Consider the following 22,108-nt stretch of genomic DNA (forward strand, 5'->3'; position numbering starts at 1 on the left):
CAGTTTCTAGCTTGCAGTCTTATTAAATTTGCTGTCTTTTGCTGTTGGGGAGAGAGGGAACTACAAACAACCTGGCTTTGTAAACATACTCTCAATGGTGGGGAAATAATGAATCCGAAGAGAGGCTTGGGCAGTAAATCTGAGAAGTGAAATTGCTGTACCTTGGAGAAATTTTTGGAATCTCTTGATGTCAAATAGCAAAATATTTCACTGTTGGTTGTTTTTAATATGTGAGAATACAGTTTCATCTGTGGGAAAAGTCTGCTAGTTCCAGACTTCTTGTTTTGTTTTTTCTTGAATATCTGATGGTTACATGTAATGAACTGGAAGCTCTGCAGTGCATAGAGTTATAAAAAGCATAATGCATTGGGATGAAAAAATTATTTTATCTTCAGTTTAATTGGATTCAAGGTATTTGGAGCTGTCACAGTGCCTGCAGCTAGTTGCTAGGTCTGCTAGTCTCCAATAAAAGTAAAAAAGCTACAGTAGAGGTAGCTTCCTCCCTATGGATACTGTAGGACTGCACAGATCAATGGACTGACAAGAGGGGAGTGCCAGAGGTTGCAAATTGAAGCATTTTCATTTAGTGAAACTCAGGATTTGATGAGACCTATATTAAGAATGGGGTTCCTTTGCACATCATGTGTTTCAACAGTTTTGGTTCCAATGTACTGTAAATTAAATGCATTTAAGACCTGCAGACATATGATTATATGCCCATCAGCACTTTTCTTACTCAGATTTTTTTATTGGGAATTTCATCCCGGCAGGATCACTGAACCAGCCCCTCCTTGTTGCCCACTGGCCAGTGGGTGCTCAGTGGTATCCCCAAGTTTTTGCCTGCTCTCTCCTCCTTCCTTGTGTACCTGGACTGCTCCCTTGGCCTTGGGTCAGCAAGCAAGAGGCACTGTGTACTTCCTCCCTCAGGAGAAAAGGAGGTATCCCAGCCTGGTCTGAGGAAATGGGATGTTTTCCCCCCCAGTCCTGCACCGAGGTAAACCCGCAAGAGCAGGAAGGCAGCAAGCACCAATTGCTCATCTCCGAGTTTGCTGGCTGATTTTTCAAAATGTGTAATTAATGCTCCCTCAGTGAGGGCTTGGGGGCTTGCATATGCAACTCATTATAGTAGCAGAGCTCTGCTCACTTGCTGTAGCAAACAGTTTTCTGTACTTTCCAGCCACAGGAGACAATCTGGGCTGAGGCTTGTGCACAGGCTGCTCGGAAGGAGGAAGCTCTACCCACCCCCACTGCCCCTGCTGAGACCTGGGGAACACTCCTTGAGCCTCAGAAATTCCTTTAGAACTCTTTGATTCCAACACTGCTCAGAAGGGCTGATGAAGGACTGTGGCAAAGCCAGTCAAGATAAAAATGGAAAAGTTGATGTATTTTGGAGCAGGTAACTGCACTTTTGTGTGCTGCTGCAGTCTCAGTGTGAGCAGGGCTTGATAGAGAATTGAGTGTTTGAAGGGGTTTGTAATCAAAATGTCAGACTGTACTTATGTTTTGATAAGTTTATGAACTCCTCTGCCTAATTAAGCAGACCTAATGAGAAATTTTATATAATTCTGGTTTCTGTGGTGCAAGACCCTCCTGGAAAGAATGATGTGAAATGCAGTCTCCCATGACAGAGTGAAGAGAAAACAATTTCAAGCTGGTATCCCCTAATTCTCTTGTGCACCTGCAACTCTCTTAGCATCACTTGAGTTAAGTGCTTTTTACCTGAGTGTTAGTGTCACCTACTGACTGTGGTGCTTTTTCTTCCAGGATCTCCAAGGATGCAGCACAGTGGTCCAAGGTATCATGAGACTTCTCTTCCTTAGAGTTGCTGTCTTCAGACTGAGTATGCATGTGTCTGTTGTTCAAGATGTATGTCAGAACTTGATTTATAGAAGGAAGAACTTCTGTGTTTTCCTTTTTTAAATTTGAAAGGGTTAGAAAAAAGTCATTGCATCATATTTTCTTTTTAATATGCTTAAATCCAAAGTCAGTTCTAGCTGTGAACCTAGAGACACTTTACCTCCCATTTTGTCTTTAGCAGGGCAGTTACTGGTTGGGTTTTAGAGTTCCCAACCACTTCACAGATTTTTTTTCAAGGCATTCTGGTAATTAATTCCTTATCCTACTGTTTCAGTTAAACCCCTTTAGAAAACTTGGTTTTTCACACATTTTTAAATATAATTTATAGTCAGATCAGGATCCATGGAAGTTGCATGGACTTCTAGAGCTTTCCCTCATTTTTAAAGGGCCAGTAGTTGGTTTGGCTTTATGTCTGATGTGCAACTGCTTGCTCTTTTTACTTTCTTCTGCAAGCAGCTTCTTTCTCTCCAGTAGTCTCGTTATGCTGTGTGAAGCAGTTTTGGCAAGTAGCCTGTGGGTTGTAGTCACCAGTGCAAACTTTCTCCAGTGAAGAAAACTGAAGAATACCTAAATATGGCTGGGGCTATGAGGCTCTGGCACCAGTATCACAACTACTTCAAAGTATTTAGCAGATTGAGCCCTAAGGGACAATAGAAAATCTCTGTGTGCCCTCTGCAGGGAACAGCACAACTCTTGGGATTTGTCATGTAGGACCTGGGGAGCATTGCATCTGAGGCCTTTCACTATTTCAGTATATTTCAATAGTAGGAGTGGGGAGGGCTGAAGTGGATGCAGAGTTTAGCGAGAGTTTTAACTCAGACCATCAAGATGTCTTTAAAAGTTTAAAGTGACAAGGATTGGTTGTCTACCACATCCTGGAGAGCAAATTTCAAGCCTGAAAACCCCACTCCTTTTGATTTAACCTGGGAAAAAGGCAAAGCCTATGACAATAATGGTGGTTTGCTGTATTCTCCCACTGGACTGATGGGAAGCAATTACCTAAATTTTTTCCTGTAGGTGTTAAAGAAATTTGTTTATATTTGCCGTATAAGCTAAAAGGTTGTCATTTGCTCTCAGTTAGAGTGTGAGTGTTGCTTGTCTTGCTTTATTGTTGAGCTACTATTTTTGGTCTACTACCTGATTTTTACAGGCAATGTGAAATCATAGGAAAAATGTGGATCTGAGCCTGTGGTCCCATAGGCTTCAGCCTGGTAAAAGAATTTGGAGCACAGCTCAGAGAGGCAAGGAGGCAGAAACAAGAAAAGCTTGAGCTAGTTGGCACAGCACCCATTCTCTTCTTGACATGTTTTTGTAGCTATTGTTCCAAAGAAAGTCTTTTAAGAGTGAATTTAAAATAAGAAAACACAATGGTTTGTGCATTTACAGGGAGTTGCTCCCTAACATAAACAGCATGGAAAAAAAGAGAAGTTGGACTGTTCGAAAAATCCAGCCAGTGGTTGTGTTTGGTATAATCCACTGATTGTGAGAGACCTGGCATCCCACAGAAGGAACAGTGATAGCTCTGGAGGAGACAGGGTGCTGAGAAGGCAATGGACATGGAGACAAGCTGCTTGCATTTGCTGTTCTCAAGAAGAGGGAAGGCAGCACAGGGGGAGGTGACAAGCCTGACAGCCGTCTCTGAAATGACCTCTGTGGTTGTGTTGTGTAGGATGGAGTTTGTCAGAGCTGGAGGAAAGTATCTAAGTGAGTGCTGGCATGGAGCTTTCTCCTGGGATGTGTACAACAGGATTTGCTTTAGAAGAGAGGCACAAAGAAGGGGCCCATGGGGCCATGGCCCCATTGTCAGCACCTGGAGAGAGCATCTGGAAACGATGCCTGAGGAGACATTTGCTTGACCAAAGGACCTGTGTTATCCCAGTCATCACTTTACATATGGATACTATCAGACATGGGCCATGTGTTTCCAGTCACACCTGGAGCCAACCTGTGGCTTGTGATAGCCCAGGAGTGACTGGCTCAAATTTATCTGGCAGCCGGAGTGAGGAGAGCACTGACCCCAAGGCTCTTCTATTGGTGGCAAGAAACTGAGAGCCAGAGTCTGACACTGCAGCCTTGGCCCCTGACTGCAGACCAGAATCTCTGTCCCCCTCAAAGTGATGTTCTTGTCAGTGGGGTTCTTGTCCTTTGCAGAAGGTGGGAGGTGACTCAGGTACCCCTTGTGTGGTCCTGCTGGCTTCTCTGACTCTCACACTGGGGTTCTGACCCCTGGGAGTTTCCAAGGTGGCTGTGAACTGAATGTGAAGATACAGCCTTTGATTTTTACAGTTCTTTTTCTTTAAGAAAAGACCCCTACACTCCCCTGCTCTAGGCCAAATTAACTGGCACTGTTTCTTAATGTAAGATCTTCAGCTTACTTCAGTGAACTGGTATGTGGCCAGATTTGTCCAAAGAACACTGCAGATGCAAACACCCTCTGGTGCAAAGAAATTGATCTACAGAGTGCCCTTTCTTTCGGCCTCACAGTTGCTGTTCTGCAGGTCTGCCGTGCCGTGGGACACTTGCTCCCTGCAGGCAATCCATGTGACACAGGAGCAGATTTTTTCATTGATTCGTTCTCAGAGTTTTCAGCAAAGTGTCACATTTTGGCTGAAGACCCATGAGGCTGGGTATGCCAGGTTTCTGAGCTTCACTGCCAGGTCTCTGTGAGTGGGATCTACAACAGTCTCATGGGCTCAGTAGCGAACGTGCCCTGTAATAATAAGCCCCATTGTTCTCAGGCACCAGATGGCTGTTCATAGGAGGGGTAGTGGTAATATTGCAAATTAATAAGCAAAGAGTCATCCCCTTCTCATCATTACCACCCATCCTGCCCTGGAGTGAAATAAAAGCCCTTCCTGCTCTACAGTTTTAATTAAAAGCTGTGCTGGTACATTATAGAGCATCAAGAATGACTGAAATTGCAGACTCCTGTTCTCCTACATGGGATGATTTACTGAATAGGAAATGGGAAGTTGTAGATCTTCCCGACAGCATTATCCTTTGCTCCTCTGCACACGGGAGTAATGCAGTAACTAGAATATGCTGTAGTAAAACTTCCCATTAAAAGTTCCTGTATAACTAAAATATGGGTCTCTAGAAGCTTCTGCTTTGATCGAGTCACTTAAAAGATTCACACACTCAGCTACTTTTTATATTAACTCTTCCTACCATTGTGTAAGGTACAGGACAACCTTTCCCAAAACCTGTGCTCCACATACTTTATTTTTTTTTGTGCATCAGCATGGCAGCTCACTGGGGAGGGTTCTCCTCGCTTTCTGTGCCAGGGAAACAAATGCTACTGGGCCACAGGAGTGGAGGTACCTTTTGGAAGAGGAAGGTTTCTCCAAGACTTTGTCTTTTCACTAGCAGCCACCCTTTTCCCATCAGGTGCATGAAGAAGATGCTGTTCTATCATCAGGAGGAGAAATGAGAGGCAGCAGGACAGGATGTATAGAGTCTGGGGCTTTGCAGGGCTGTTGTCCCTGCTCTGTGCAGGTGAGGTGACCCCTGGGGCTGGGCAGGATGCACATACGGGGACAAGGGACTGGGGCACAAAGGAAGAGAGTATTTGGAGGGAACTGGGAACGGGAACAACACTTCCAGTGCAGGAGGGGCTGGGCGGGGTCCTAACCAGATCTGCTGGAACCCAGGCAGGGTGCGGGTGTATTTTGGACAAGTGAGGGATGGGAAGAAGAAAAGCCTGTGGATTGCCACCACAGGAGTGTTGTGGGCAGCTGGTGAGTTCAAAGGTAGAGAGGATGGGCCAAGGATGGCAGGAAGAGAAAGCTCTGTGTTGGGAAAGTCACTGCTCCAACTGCTTGCTGGGATAGTGTCATGTTTAGCAAATACTGGGCATCCCTGGAAATCTGTGAGATGTGGTCTGGCTTCTCTGAGTCTTCTACCTGATGCTATTGCCCTTTAAATTAAATTTGTTTCTAACCAGCAGAGTACAACAGAAGGACCATCTATGCATAGCCTTTCACCTCAGTTAAGTTCTGAGAAAATCTCCCAGAGACAGGAAGAGTAGCACCAGTCTGTGGGTCACCCAAAATCTGACCAAATCAAACACTTGGGTATGCTGCACTCTGTATAATCCTACTCACTTCTAATTTGTTTTTGCCAGGAAAATCTTGCTTTTCAGAGGCTGCTTTACACAGACTTGCGATTACTGCCTGCCTGAGAGAGGGGCAAGAGGCAGAGCAAGAGAAAACATTTACCCCAGAATAATGAAAGTTACCCCCAAATAATGAAAGCAACAGTATGGATTTTTTACATAGGTCTGATGGCAATGAAGTGAACCTTGGGTCATTTAGCAATTATTATGGTTGATCAGTAATAAGCACTTAACAAACTGTGGGACTCAGCTCCTGTGCAAGACAAAGCTGTATCAGATAGCAACCTTTGCCATATTGCAAAAACACTGATACAACCATCGCAGTCTTTTCTGAAACTGAACAAATCAGCTTTTGTCAAAAGCACAATGGGGTACTAGGCTGCTGGTCTGGATTCAGAGACATCAGCCCTGTGGTTTCTCAGGAGTTTTTTTTAATAAAAACAAAATGCCTTTACTTAGCTTAGGCTGCTATTATAAAATGTCATTGTGTGTAGATTACAGATTTTGCTATAGTCTAACAGTCAATCTTTTCCATATGAGTGCATGCTTTTGGCTGGGAAAACTATTATCTGAATATAATGGCTTTCTTTTCAAGCCAAAAACTAAGTATGGAAGGCACAGCCAACTGAAACGAGAAACATTGCATTATTTCAGTTTTCGTAAAACTGCTCTTATTTCTGACAGTGGTTTTGCTGAAGACAGTGGTTTTGCAGAAGAGATGCAATCTTTTTAAAATAGACCACAAATAATGGCTAAAAACTGAATTGGAAGCAGAATAAATAGAGACAATTAATTCAACTGAAAAAGGCTAATTTTCATTCTGATTACCCATGCTAGCACACAATCATCACTTAATGCTATTACAAGACTGTAGGATAAGGAACAAATCATAGAATTCAATTGATAAAATAAATGGTACAATGTATGTGGTATTCACTTCAATCTGTCAGTAATTATTCTCCACTATGCAACACAAAAATATTCCTTTCCAGTTTGAACACAGTTTCAAAAGTCTCATTAGGAACTTTGAAACATATATGTGGGTGATGTTCCGTCCTCTGTGTGTTTGTGTCTTTCTGCCTTCACCTTCCAAACTTATATTTGGAAGCTCTTCTTGGTTTGCAAATATGTTCATGTGTCCTCTCTGTGTTCTGAAATACTTTGCCAAGGCTATTCCTCAAACTTCAAACAGATCTTGCTGCTTCCCCTCATCCAGCTAATTTCCCAAGCTAAACCACAGTTAATTAATTTTTTGTCATCCTACTGTTCTGGACACATTTCATTCCTACCACCAGCTGCCAAATGAAGTTCCCTGTAAGTGGCAGCTGTCACACAAAATTGGGTCTAGAGGGAAGTCCGTGCTGTGCTCTGCTGGGAGGACCCAGGGGTACATGCAGCATTTGATGCTGTGTTGGTTTCGTACTGCAAGGCTGATGTCCCCTGGACATTGCAAGAATGCCTTTTAAATAAAAGTCCTCAGTTGTATTATTGGTAGGGTCTTCATTTTCTGTTTTAAAGCAGCACTGTCTAAAAGCTTTATTTCACTGTAATACTGATCTTCCCCATGCTGACTCATTTCTGCCAAGACCAAACACTCTCCAGGCCTCAGCATTTCTGCCGCGGGGTGTGGGCGTGATGGTACAAGTGGGACTGCTTTTCTCATTCTAACAGCTGATGACCAGAGAGTGAATCAGAATTTGGAGGGGATTGCTTCTAGTGTGATGTGAAATTTAAGAGAAATTGTAAATTGAAGTGTGAGTTCAAAAATAACTTGCTCAGCATAGGCAGCTAGACAGTATATGCACATAACATTTGTTTTTCTGAGAAACTGCCATAACAACCCAGTTTGAAATCCTCAGTACATTTGCATCAAACAGTATTGAGAAATCAATTCAAGAAATCATATGAACAACTGTACCTTAAAAGAAATAAAGTAAGTAGTAATTTCTAACTGGTGCAGCAGTGTGCTCCTAAAAATATTCTGTTAGATGGCTGAAAACTTTTTCAAGCCTGCCTTTCAGCTTATCTCTCATCTTTATAGACTCTGGAAAGGCATGTTAGTCTCTAGGAGATGAATATGATTTGTTTACTCAAAGAGTTCCCTGAAATCACAAAGCAGCATTACTGTATGTTATTAAAAGATAAAAAATGTATTACTGTCAGGTGAAGGGTCAATGTCAAATCCTTTTTATATCAGGCAAATTCAGTTTTAAAGCTGAAGCGGTCTTGAAGATGCTCAATTGAAAGTGTCATATTCAGCAAAAATATCTCATGATACCACATTGTTTCCTATGTCTGGGTCCATCTAGTGTTGTCAGGAGAGAAATATCACCCTAACATGCAGCTGCCTGTCAATTTACCTCCCTGGATACTTGCAATAAATTACAAATGGTACAACAACAACACAAAATGTTAGAGAAAGGCTATCCTTACAGTGCATGAGCCCAGGCAGGGGGAGAGGAGAGCTGAAAGGCCTTGCTGGAGTCTTTGTCTCTTTCTGGCTGCAAGAAATGGTTCTGCACAGAAAGGAGACTTCAAAAATGGCACTGGTGCGTACTGTATCTCATGGGGAAGAGGCAATAAAAGTAATCTCTGTCAAACAACTAAGCAGATATGACTGGATATTGTAAGAAGCCATTCAGTCGGAAATCAGAAGTCATTTTTACATAACTGCATTCCAGAAGAAATATCCTCTAAGTTTTTACTGCAGGACTTGATTCAGTCCTGTGTATGTCTCTTTTCATTCCATTTTACATAGAACCTTCTTCATAAGGGTTGCTATAATGCATTTTGTGGAAACCATGATTATAATCTGAATAATTACTCTTGCCCTGGGAAATTTTAAAAAATATATAGGAAGTCTGCTTGAAGTAGTGATAGTCATAGTGATGTAATGAAGGTGAAGTAGCACAACTGTAACTCTTTATTCAGAGATTAACCCATAATGTCTGTTGAACTGGGGAAGGGGCAGCTTGCAGAGCAATGTACTAAGACCAAAAGGCAACCAGTCCTTTCAGCTAAATTGTTGGAATCTATCACTTTGCAATGAGGTTCTCCAAGGCAATTTAGGTAACTTTGTTTGCTGTACATCTCAAAAGAGTAATGCTAACAATAAACTGCAGAGAAAACAATTTACCCTGTTTCTGACGATTATTCTTTCAATACTGCAGTGACCCCATTAACCAGCCACATGCATTAGCAAAATCCAGCATTTCAGCTAAGAATAAGGATAACAATGTTTAAATGGGTTCATTCTAAATCTAATAGCTAGATGAAAGTCCTATAAAATTTTTATCAAGCGTATAGTTTCACCTAAATAGACAAAGTTCTTACTTATTTTTCTCTACCAAAGAAGATGAGATCCTTAAATCCAATCCCCTTTGCACAAAGGGCTTGATTTTCTATTACAAATCTTAGCTACTGGAAACTGCCTTTGTACTGATATTTTTCTGATAGTAGACAATCAACTATTTAAAGTGCCTTATTTATGATTTCTCACATGCAAACAATTTTTCTCTTGCAGAATGAACAAGTGCAAATAGTTACTTATGCATTCCTGACGAAAGACGCCCATGAATTTTTCCCCCCACATAGCGAGACCATTGACCCATCAGGTATTTCTCTGGCAATTGTTCCAAAGAAAAAAAATTGATGTCTTTCAGCACCTTGGATATGATACTGTGTAATATCAGCAGCTTATGACAAAACCTGTTCTCAAAAGATTTTGCTGAAACAGGAGTTCTGCTGCCTTTCCATACGAGCAATACTCGTTGATGTATTTCTGCCACAAACAGCTACCGTGGGTGTTAACAAATCACATTTTGTCCCCTGAGACAAAAGTGGAGTTTAAGTATCATGTTTCATTCTTGCTTCAGTCTACTCAGATATTTTATTTGGGTTGCAGATCCCATTTACTAACATGGTAACAGACCATGTTCTCACAAATCTGCTTGTGCTTTTATTTCAGTGTCCCTATGCAACCCCAGCCTCATTTCCATGTTTTGTGCATTATGGAGGAGCTCCTTGGCCAGTAGAAGATGTAAAGGATGAAGATTCATTATTGCCAGCTGTGAAGTAGCAACATGTTAGTTTTAATTCATTTAGAATACCAAAAAAAAAAAAGTTTTAGATGTTTCCCTTCAAGTGCAGATGTGATAGAGTGTGATTATTTCAAACTCTTCAAATTCTACAACAAATTGTGAGGACAATGAGAGCAGTGTACCAGTTGATCCAAGTGTGGTCTTTGTACCATTTGGGCGTATGGGAATCATTCTGGAGTTTGCCTGCTAGCACTCCTCTGTACATCAGTAAAAGAACTAGTCAGTGCTAAAGAAAACCCAGAGCAGAGCAAACTTAGGGTCTGGCTCCATCTTATGCTGGAATCTGGAGTTATAAAGCAGCTAGAAGCAGATGCTCAGATATTTAGCTCTTTAAAACAAGTGGAAATCAGGCCACGCTTACCTGTAAAGCTTTGCTGTTCTGGGAATTTTCAGAAGCACTTAAGTACCAAATTTTTCCTAAGAAAGCTTTGAACTTGGGGGGTTGAGCATTGCTTTCAGGTACCTATCTATGCGCTTGGGTATCTACGTATCACCAAGATTCCTGCCTGTGGAGGGATGACCTCATTGAATCACAACAGGTAAGTGGCATCACAACTGGTAACTACTTAAACAATCTCCCTGATGCCCCAACAAGCAGTAGAAGCCCTCTTGTGCTAGAGATGTCCCCTTTTGATTGCTTGGGACCATTCATAATCCCATGGCTTTTTTCACAAAATACATCAGCCTGCAATTTAATTGCAAGCCTAAGCTGCAGCACCAGCACAGCTGCTATTTGAAATGGTAGATGATGGTTTGGTGAGGCTGAGGGGAGAAGGGCAGGAGGGCTGGACCCCACTCAGGTGGCAATGGCAGCTCCTCCCCCACCAGTCAAGGATAACACAGCCTATGCCACATCTGTCCGGATTTCCTCCCTGTTGTGGTAAATTACTGTCATTATAAGCAAAGAAAAAACTTTTTTAAAGGGCAATGAATTAAGCAAAACCAAAGCCAGAACTTTTTTCAAAACCAAATTCCAACATTAATGCTTTGTAGCCTCCAATTCTTTTGTTTCTCTGGATTTGAGTCACTACATTAAGTCTTCATGTCAAGCAAAGCAATTGTTTGTGACCCTGGGAAAATGAGTGTACAGGCACTTTATGTTTTAATTAATGCTTTCCATGCTTTTCAGAGCAAGCTATCTGTGGTGTGGTGCTATAAATGCTGTACTCTGCTGGAGCTTACACCCCTGGTAGGACCAACCCTGAAAAAAGTATTTTCCCCCAGGGTAAGTAAAATTTTTCAACCCATAGTAGTATGTCGGATCTCATGCAGCAGGTTTGCACTTCATATTCATTAGCCAAGAGCTGAATGTGTTGGTTGTATGAGGAGAGGTTTTTTTCCTTAGACTTGTGTTCAAAGTAATGTGGTGGCCATACTGGTCATATTTACTTTCCTTCTGTGAAGCTACTTCACATTTCTGCAAAATGGAGACAGGCAGCCTTGGATCCAATTTACTTCACCCATGATCCTTCTTGTCACACTCATCAAAGAAGTCTCTTTTGTGCCAGGCTGACAGGTTTGCAGTCCTCCTGATCAATTTCTGTTCCTATGACCTGGTTGCCATTGCCAAGCTTGTGCTCTATTTATTTTGCTTAAAATTACTCATTCAGCTGTTAGGAGTATACATCTGTAGCTTGGACCTTCACAGATAGAGCCAATATAAGAGTTTGCATGCAATTGAACACCATGTTGATAGAGCAACAGTGTCTGCTGTCCATTCTCTATCAAACTTTCCACACTATCTGTTAATCCAGAAGAAGATCTTGGTGTTTTTCTATTTAATGTTTCCCTCTTCTGTTTTAAAAAAATTCTAGTAATTTTAGTAAATGATGGCATAATGACAGGTGGAAAACTATTCCAGTTAAGTCTACAGAGGTCCATGGGCAGATGGGTCATCATGGCTTATTCTGAAGGAATTCCTTAGAGGGTAAACAAACCAGCTTAAAACTAAGAAGAGATTTTTTACTTTTTTTCCCCCTTTCAAATGCTGAAAGAAATACAGAGAGCTATGATAGAAAGCTGTATTTTAGACGTTAAATTATGCTAGTCCTTTATCATTTGTGCATATAAGATTTGTACATTTTATGCTAACCTGAAACATGGCTAACAGGTCAGAATAGATTGGATTTCTATCTTGAAAAGTGAAAATGTAAACCACTTAGGATAAAATAGCTTTTCTTTATATGAGTTGTAGGAGAAGCTCTGGTTGCAAGGCAGACCTTTTTTCCTTGTCCCTGTTCCCACACACCAGGTTTTCAGCCATTGTGCATCCCCATCACTGCTCCCCAGCCCACCACAGTGTCCTGGGCTGGCCTCTGAGGACTGCTGGGGACTGCAGACCCAGCCAGAGCAGTCTGTCCCCATCACACCTTTCCTGCATCACACCTTTTGCCCTGCAGCACCTCACACCTCTCACCCATGCAAGTGTCTCTAGGAGAAGCCTTGAAGGTCCAGATAGGATCCTATTAACCCTGCTTTGCTGACTGTCCCTAATTTCCCAGCATCTATACCCTTGCTAGGCTTTGCCCTCTCCTCTTGGGGAATCTGCTCCCTCTCTACCCTCCTACCCTGTCTGATCTTCTTCAGATCCTGCTCCATTCAGGTTTTGTCTCCAGTTCCATAGTCTGGCATTGACTTCCATCCCCTGCTAATATTCCTGAATCAATAATTTTCTGCCTGAAAATAAACAATCCTTGATAAGCATTTGCTGAATTGAATAAGCAAGGTTTAGCAAATTATTTGATTTTTCACTAATTCCCTCAGTGTTCTCTAACTTTAAAGACCATGAAGAGGGGTTAAGGCTCACTCTGAAGATCAGGAGCCCTCCTTTTACCAGAACCTGCTGTCAGGTATAAAGTGCTCTGTCCCCTCCTCCACCCCACAACTTTGCACAGCCCCAGTGATGGGTGTAGGCTGAGCCCCATGGGAAAAATCTGCTTTTTGTCTGCTTTAATAATTGCTCCATGTCACTTCAGTCACCAAGCTGTAAAATTGCTTTTGTTATTTATGTTGTAAAAGCACTTTGACTGCAGCCTCAGCAGAGCTTTCTGTGCTAGACGGTTGTTGGTTTTTTCCTGCCTTTTTGCCTTTGTCTTGCAATTTATTGATTGAGGTCCTTACACAGGTGACTAAAATCCCAGCACTTCCCAGAACTACACAGAGCGTGGAAAAGTTTCATTTACCTGTTTCTCCAGACAAGAGATCAAAAATTGGCCTGTGTATTTATTTCTGAATATGGCAAATGTTTTGGTCATCTCAGTGTCATTTTGTCGTGAGCTACAAACCTCAAACCCCTGGACCAGCTGAGAGGAAACAAAGCACAGGCACTCCCTTCAGTGCCACTGCACAGAGCTGAGCTCCCACTTTGCTGATCCAGCTACAGATCCCAATTCCAAGATCTACTGGACTCTACAGACACAAATCACAACTTGTTCACAAAATAAGATCAATCAAACCTTTCCTTTGTAGTTACATATAGAATTGCTAAAGACAGAAGAACTGAGGTGATAGTGCTTTGATAACCTGTGCTGCCTGGCACGTGTCCTTTGGTCAGCAATGCTTTTCTTGTTGCAAACAATTTACATTCATATATCAAGGCTTCAATTTAAAACAGCATTTATCATACAGCAGCCTGAGTTCAACAGGAAAATTGCTGCTGCCTTTCCAGCTGTCAGTTGGATCACAAAAACGTCATCCTCCTTTCTACCAAACTCTCCCATGAGACTCTTTCAAAGCCTGAAGAGTGTCTTAAGAATTTTGATGGACAAGTAAAGCACTCGTGTAATTTCTTTCCAGATCACATATTTACCAAATATCATAGAGTCATATCTTTTTAGGATTAAGCATTTCAGTGCTTCTATCACAAATTATGAGTTTTTTCAGAAAAAAAGCAAAAAACCCATATACTTTCTACTATTAAATTTCACATTCTTGAGAGCAGGATAGCCACAAAAATTAAATTTTTTTCATTCATTGTTTAAAAGTCCTTTGACAGTTCAGGCTTCTCTATTGTGTTCTACCAGGGATGAAACATACCTGAAGGCCAAACTTAGATGCTAGGATTTTTTTAAAAACCCAGTGAGGTTTGTTTTTTTTTGTGTTTAGAATACTAAAATGTGTGACTGCAAGGGTGCTTACTACTTTGTTCTGCATGGGTAGCATTCATTACTGTCTTCCAGTTTTGGGGTTTATTATTTTTTTCATATGGCACATAGAGCCTCTCAGATCTCTCCAAGTCTATGCACTTAACCACCCAATAGGGATTCATATTTTTCTTTGGTTTGGGTCATGAATAAAATGGTCTTAGGAATGTAAAGCAGGCTCTGGCCATCCTTTGAGTATTGTCTTTTCTTTCAGATTTTAGGGCTATGCTCAGTAAATTACCTAACTATTACCTGCTCTTTCAAAAGTCCAGCAAAACTTAGTGCAGGGAATTTTAAAGTCCTTGGATTGAAGGAAAGACCTGAGCTAGAAGAAAATCAGTGTGGGGTTGTTAGGGTGAATAGAAAAACTACTGATGGTGAGAAAGCCAGGCCTTAGCTACCTTTAAGGTAGATTATTTGATATGTAAATTCTTCACTTGGCTGGGAAAGGCAAGGAGAGAGGAAAAAAATGCACTGGAAACTATTGTCAGTTATGGGTATAATGACAATTTGTTTTGACTGCATTTTTGTTTTTACCACTAAACTCTCCTGAAATTATGTCTTGCATGGTTTTCAATTTTTCAGGATTAGAAGGCGGCTTGTTCTTGTGAATGTCCTTAGTGCAAAAGCTTCTCTCACAAATCTCAGTGTTTCTCTCTTATAAGCATTTAATGGGCTTTTTGTATGCTTTTTGAAGTTGAGTGACCTTGTGCAACTCACAGTCTTCAAAGGAGTGTGAACTGATGGACAGTGAAAAGCCCCCATACTTTGGGGCTGTGACTTCATTTTGGAGGCCTGGTATTGCTGCAGTGAGTTGAACACAAACACCAATACTGAAGTCTCCCTCCCCTTGCCTTCTTCCTCATAAAGGAACAGCTGGGACTTCTGAAAAACCCAGCATCAGATATTAATTCACATTTGAGGAGTTTCATTTCAAATAATTCCATGAGCAGTGTTCCAGGATACTTTCTACCTTTCTGAGCTCCATCCATTTAACTTCTTCATTCTCAGCACTAATCCATGTGAACAGAGACCTTGCAGTCGTCTTGTTGCTCCAGTTGTTTCTACTTAATCAGTCATGAAAACCAGCCTTGGGGTAAAGTTTTCCACATTTCTCACCTTCTAAGCTTGAACTAGCTCTTTGTCATTTTACCTCCAACATTAACAAGGTTTCTACAGAGAAAGAAAGATTGAAACCAAAACAAAGCAGATAAACAAAGGACTGCACTAACCTACCTTGGAAAACAAAGAACAGCTGATGGACAAGGAAAAGCCACCAATGGTATAATTTTCCTCTGCTCCAAAAGAAATACTTGGGAGGTTGATCTCCAGAGACTTCATTTGCCCTGGCACTGAAAGAAAATAAAACCTCTAAATTCTATGAAAATACACTTGGAAACTCCATAATTATTCCCTACTCTATTTTTCCCCTGTGCAAACAGTTCTAGTTGCCAGCATACACTGCAGTAGAAATCATCTGACAGGTTGTAGGTGGTGGGGTGGGATTTCACAAGAGTCAATGGCTCCGTTAAGTTGAAGTCGGTGTTATTAAAGCGACTTTTCCATGCCTTTAGGCACTCTGGCCCTGCTTCCTCTTGCTGCTTTTCAAAATACAAATCTGCCTGTAAATCCATGTTGAGTTTGATTATTTTTGCTGGTTTTGCTGCTTCTTTTTTGTTTGTGTGGGTTTTTTTGGTTTTGGGTCTTTTTATCAACTGCACAGGTTGAAGATTATGTCACTGCTACTGATAATCTAATCTTCTGGACTGGAATCTTTGAAAGACCTTGGGTGTGCAGACTCTTAAGGCTGAACTTTGACCTTGCAGTGTTTCAATCCACTGCTAAGGCTCACTTAAACAGAGCCTCCACCTGTAGCTTACACTCCCTTGTTGGCAGTAGACTCCTTCATGAAGCCGCAGTACTTTAAAGTGCTTAAAGACTTTAAAGAAAACAGCAAGTTTTGTTGGCAGATACAACAAATATCCCATAAAAAAAAAGGAAAATAAGATCTATCTCTGATTTGTCACTATCTATGGAATAAGAGCTCTTAAATCCCCTCTTCCTTGTCACTATGCAAGCTTCCCAGTCATAGAGAGTAAATGCCTTATAAAGACTGAAGTAAATTTGAGTAAAATGTGTTGTATATAAGCAGGGGTAGATCCCCAAAACTAATTGAAATTACATAAATTTGTATTTTTTAATAAATAATTGTTCCTTATCCTGTTATTTAGTTATGGATAAGCAGCACCAAGATGCTCCGTGATATTCTCAAAACTCCAGAGTGAAGGTATCCTTCTTTTAGCTCAGTATTTTCTTCCTCTTAGCCACTCACATAAGATTATTCATTGAATTGCCTGTTATTCATCATACCCAATATGAATTTCCAAATCTCCTCTGACCAGGCTAACTCTGGTTTAGCATGTTGTGGGGAGTGGGGGGTGGCTGACTGCTATCACAGCTTTTTAAATGCAAATATGCAAATGACCTTCAGTTTGTCCTCCTTCAAATGCCTCTAAGCATAGCATGAATTTCCCCCAATATTAGACTGCTAATACCACCACTTTCTCCAAATCTCTAATTAGTATTTGCTTCTGTGTTGATGCCTGCTGGAATTAATTGATATTTGTTAGATGCTGAAGGGCAGGAACATATGGTGCCACCTTGTGTGCTGTGCTGATCTATATGAAATCCTGCTGCTGTGACTGCTGAGTCAGTTCTTTCCTGTTCTCAGCAATAGCAGTAGCTTCAGGACTGACAAGTAGAGAAGGTGAAAGCATTTAACCCATCATCTGAGCAATGTGGCTGCAGCTGCACTGGAAAATAGTAGTAGAAAGATATTGGTAGTGAGAAACCCTCAGTGTTAAATATCTGATTTTCAGACTGCACCCAACTCAGGAAGGCTGCTTTGAACTAGGCTGATTCTGGTCCCCTGGGATGAACTCAAATATGCAGATGAAATACATTGATGTATTTATGGAACACCTTTTTTTTAAAAAAAAAAAATTGTTTATTTTTTGACCAGAAGAAAAGCAGCAGCTGTGCTCCAAGGCTGCATTGTGATGCCCACCAAGCATTTGCTAATCTCTACCAAGGTTTTCAAAGTGTATCCTGGCTATGAGTTACTGGGGCCTCTCCCAGGAAGCATGTCTGAGTGCTGCACAGGAGCCCAGCTCAGGGATACATTATCCTGGTTTCTGTATTTTGAAGAGATAGAAGAGGGTACCAGTGGCTTTATGTAGAAGGCTGACATTGTCTGACACTGTATCTGGGCAGAGAGATGTGAGGAAAAAAGCCACGGAGTTCAGAGGCAGGAGGGGCTTCCAGAACCGCTGGAATTTTTATTCCTGCCTCATGACAGCTAAACAAAGTCTGAGCTGCTCGAGCTCTTGTTCTTCGTGTCTGACAGGGGCCAGGTGCCACTTCTGCATTGCAGTGACCCACAGCACAGCTCTGCTCCCCAGCAGTCTGCCACAGAGAGCAGGGCACACATCCCTCCTCAGGAAGCTTTGCCCTTGCCCTGCTGCATCTCCCAGGCAGGGATGCTGTGCATCATTAGGCAAATGTTATTTCTTAGAAAGCAAGGGCTGGATTATAAATTTACTGATGTGCTGCTGCAAGATTAAGGGATCAGGTTTTGTACTGCAATTGCTGTGGGTGTCTGTTTAGTTTGTTTGTTTGTGTTTTGCTGGTGTTTTTCAGTTTGGCTTTTTTTTCCTAAATCATCTTATTCAGGAACCAGTGTTAGTAGTATATGTATTACTGGCTTCCTGACTCCTTTGTTCACTTGCTTTCCTTCAGAATAAATAAACTGAAAATACACTGAAAAGCCCTAAAAGAAAACAGGAGAAAACCAAGTGTGCAACCAAACCTAAATGTAAAACTAACTCCCCTTTGCAAGACAAGGTGGTTGCTGGGAATTAGATGTGCTGAAGATCTAAGCGGGCCATAGCTTTTGGCATTGATTTGGTCCAGCTTGCTCCCAGCTCTTCAGCACATGATAGTACCAGGGAATTAGTGCAGAGCTGGTGGGGGCAATCTAGCTTTGTCATTCCTAAACCATTCAGCTTAATCCCTGCCTAGAGAGAACACATGCATTGAATAAAACTTTATTGGTTTAAAGTTGACCAGTCTATTAAGGGTTGGTTTGGGGTATTTTGTTGGGTTTTTTTGTTTTGTTTTTTTTGTTTTGTTTTTCTGTTTGCTTGATTTTTGTTGTTTTTTGTTTGTTTTTAATTTTTTTAAAAAATTATTTATGGACTTAACTACATACTAATTGAAAATTATATCCACATTTTTCTCAGCTGAGGTAAACCACAAATTTGCTACATTTACAGACAGGGGAAGGTGCTGTTAAGGCAAACATTCAATTTCCTGCTGAGAGGCTGTGAATCATAGCTCACAAAGCAATACACACTGAGTTTTTATTCTATTGTAAAAATACTGGGGTGAATTTGTTGCCTGGAAGAAATGAAATGCAGTGAGATAGTGCAAAATGCCTTAATTTGTTGCTTGCTGACATAATGTGTTTTGGACAGCTTTCCATTATATTACCCTAAACAGCTGGACATTGAAGTTGATTGGATTTTTCAAATTTTCATAATTAATATAGTGGGTCTTTTTCTGATGGAATGGTATTTCTAGCACAGCAAAGAGATATTTTGTTTCCCTTGTTTCACTCTCATTTATCTTCACATCTCTCTCACTGACTTTTTATTTCAGCACCTTTTGCTTTTCACGGGTCTTTAGTTCCATTAAACATCCAGCGCTAATTAGACTCTGTTGTCTAGACTGTACCAAACACTTCACTCAAAATCAAAGAGCATTTAATTAGTTAGTCTACAGGTTACACCCTATCTTGCAACATTAACACAAATGAACAGTTGAAATGCTTGTTACAGCCTAGCAAAAATGCAAAAAAAGCTTTTTTAACGGCAATCAAGATTTTAATTTTGTTATTGATGAAGGCAGGCATGACAAGTCCCTGCTACTCAGATGAGTGTCAGGCTGTTTGTGTGGAGGGAAGGCAGGGAAGCAGTATTGCTTACTTCTATCTTTTCCCAGGAACAGCTACACAGACAGAGCCCCTCGTCTGTGCTGAGCACTCAGGGGGTCGAGCCAGAAGTGGGGTGAAGCCACACGATGACATTGGCTTAGCACAGCCTGCCACAGCCATGGGCAGGATCCACCAGAGTCTCACTCCTGCAGTTATTTGGGATCTCTGGGTATTTATTCTGGCATTCACATGGGATGCACTGAAGTCAGAAGCAATGGGTAATATAGTCATATCTTACTGTTTGCAGTGACTACTGTAATAAATAGAATGTTAACTGTATCCTGGGCTGCTTCAAGAGGTTGAGGTGATTCTGCCTCTCTACTCTGCTTTGCTGAGATGCCACCTGCACTGCTGGCAGTGCAAAGTTTACTAAAACTCAAAGTCACCACAGCAAGTGATTTTGTGAAAGTCTTGTCTTGCTTTAAGAAAAAAAACGGAAAGAAAAGGAACTCCTCCACACTTTAAGCTGCCCCTGCAAAAAAACAGCTGTCATGAAAAATCATATGAATGACATTAAATACCAGACATAGTTCATGATCTCTGAATATTCTGGATTGAAAATACAATGGTTGCTACAGTGGCAACTAATACTAAGCACTTCACTGAAGATATTAAATCTCGAGTAATTATTTTTCAACTGCTCAAAACTACAAATTATTTGTGGTCTGTGCAGTGGTCTGAGTGTTACATTGAAAAAATGGAGATGGCTAAACAGAGGCAAAAACTTGATATGGAAGTGCTTTAAATCTGTATGATCTCTGGAATACTTGGAGAAAAATATCTGCTGAAGTGAATGAACAATTCTTCTCAAAGCAGTACAGGGTAGTAACCAGCAATGTTTTCCAGGCACGCTTTACCCCTCCTTCCTTCTCTCCTCAATAACAACCATCTAGCAGCATTCAAAGAGGAAATTACTTCAGGTTCAGAGTCTGCCTCTATTTTGCAAGATATTTAAGGGTCTGTTGAAGTCAAACTCACCAAATGAGTTTTTTTCTTGCAGATGGATCTACGTAAGTCATCTTTTCAAAGAAAACTTGTGCTGAAATATGCAGAACTGCTCAAGATGTACTTGAGATAATTTGCTGACAGCATTGGTTAGGCAGCGCAATCTACAAGAGCCAGTTGTGCAACTAAGAAGGAAAATAAAATAAAAATAATAAACTGATGGGCTGCCCCCTTAAAAACTTGAAAAAATATTTTTGATAGAGAAAATAACAGAAGCAAAACAGAATTAGATTTGTAATGCTTAACTCACTTTAGTGATCTTCAGAATGCTACACTTCAGTCACTTGCTTTGGTTCACTAGCATTGCTATTAACAGAGGCTGATGCATTTGTGTTGTTCCTATTGCAAAGTATAAAAATTATATTGGTATTACCAGTTTCTAAATATTATTATCATTTTTACAGTGCACTACTGCCAAGAATGATTGCTGCAAGACCTCTCTCTTTCTTGTTTATTCTAGCAGTAAAAATCTGATGAAATAAGGAAGTTTTAACATTTTTCCTCATGAAATTAAAATCTTCAAAATTAAGTGCACTGACAAAAAACAGCACATATTCCTACTCACTGTGTTCATTTTTTTGTTTGTTTTTGCTGTAATAAGATCTTGCTGCAGCAAACTTTTAATATAATTACACTAAATTCAGATAGGGAGGGACCAAATATATAGCTGCACTCTCTTCATGGTGATTTCCAATGGATGTGCAATGCCATGAGTATGGGGTGTCTGCCACTCCTTCAGGGGAAGGCAGGTAAATAAAGTAAAATTTCCTTCTTTATATTTATTTTAGTACATAAAGCAGCATGTGTGAGAAGCAGCTGTGATATGTCAACGGAGAAATATGTCTTTAAACAGCCATCAGAATTAGCACTTTAGAGGCCACGTCTTTGACTGATGACTGCAGCAATGTTTTAGAGGTGTTACACCTCAGGGGAATTGCAGAGACTGCTGGAACATAGGTCACATTAGAAATACTAAAAGAGAGGCATTGAATGTTTGAATGTTTTCAGTTTGCATTGTAAGAAGACACATTTTTTTTATTTGTACTTCAGGCAGGGGCAAAATGAAGATATGGTGTTCTATCTTTACTTTTTGGGGCTCTGAAAGCCCCCAACATCAGTGGTCTGGCATCCATAAACACTATTCCTAGCTGTACACCTCACTTAGGAGTAACCCAGTACTCAGATTTAGTTTATTCTGGAAGTTCAATTAAGTCCTCTAGCATAGCAAAGATGTATCTACATGCTTTGTACAAAGTGCCCTCAAAATTTTACTCAAGTTTTTAAAATTAAATTAATTATGTATTACAATTTATATTCATGAGTGTTAAAGTGGAATTACTAGGCAGAACTCAGAGACATATATATCCCACTTCTACACTTTTCTTTGATCTCATTGATACAATCTTCCATTTTGTATTCCTTATCTAATTCACAAAAGTCTTTAGCCTCTCTCTTGCTCTTACTTCAAAAATATGCCACTTCTGATGATCCCTCCTACAATTACAGTAGACAGGTGGTGGGTAGCTCAGCATAGCAGTGACTAAGGGAGAAAATATCCATGAAATAGGGACTTTAGAGTTTAAAATGTTGATTTCAAAAGATTGAAAACATCCAAAGAGGACTATCTTTTTCTGAAAGTAAAAGAGATAATTTGTGTGAAATGGGATTTTGTTGAAAGCTTGTAACACAAAACCCATGAACTTCACTGAAGGTAGGGCCTTTTGCCTGGGCTGGAGCTGATGAAGCTTCCTTTGGTTTGATTTTTGTGGCTGTAAGAGAGGTGAGTTTTTATTGTAAACAGACAGAATATCCACAACATTATCTTACTGCTAATAGA

The 22,108-nt window shown here is 40.7% G+C and overlaps 1 long non-coding RNA gene across 1 annotated transcript; it reads right to left on the reverse strand.

The window, feature by feature from the left end:
- Positions 1–14,154: 14,154 nt before the first annotated feature.
- Positions 14,155–20,611, reverse strand: LOC111927022 (uncharacterized). Its single transcript, XR_002863343.2, has 3 exons — positions 20,522–20,611; positions 20,245–20,396; positions 14,155–15,565 (listed from the first exon to the last, which is right to left on the reverse strand). It is a non-coding gene; the product is annotated as an uncharacterized LOC111927022 (long non-coding RNA).
- Positions 20,612–22,108: the final 1,497 nt, after the last annotated feature.

Source organism: Cyanistes caeruleus, chromosome 2, assembly GCF_971803275.1.
Source record: "Cyanistes caeruleus chromosome 2, bCyaCae1.hap1.1, whole genome shotgun sequence".
Lineage (NCBI taxonomy): Eukaryota > Metazoa > Chordata > Aves > Passeriformes > Paridae > Cyanistes > Cyanistes caeruleus.